Here is a 423-nt window from a genome sequence, read left to right on the forward strand (position 1 = left end):
GACTAGAGAAGAATGATATAGGCCTACTATCTTCATTTATATAGCCATCATCTATTAATTTTCTTTTAATCGCCTGTAATTCACTATTCATCTAGCAAGCAAATGATGTTAATAAAGTGTGATATTAAGCGTTATTCGTTTTATACTGTGACTGATGTTTTGCTAAGTCTAAATATGTTTTGCTGTTCTGCGATGCGGAAGGAAAAAACAAGAATGTTGTATAAACTTTTTCTGAGAGGAGAGCGGTATAAGAAGGTGCTATTTGTTTCTGAGGAATATTCAAGACGCTTTTGTAAACAAGGCATACTATAAATACCATACAGTAAATATTCACTTCTGGGAGGGTAGCAGTCATAACACATAATACACATTCTTATACAAACATTCACCTCCCTTTGCTTTGTCTGTCTGTTTCATATTCCT

This window comes from Penaeus monodon, chromosome 19 (assembly GCF_015228065.2).
Source record: "Penaeus monodon isolate SGIC_2016 chromosome 19, NSTDA_Pmon_1, whole genome shotgun sequence".
NCBI classification, from domain to species: domain Eukaryota; kingdom Metazoa; phylum Arthropoda; class Malacostraca; order Decapoda; family Penaeidae; genus Penaeus; species Penaeus monodon.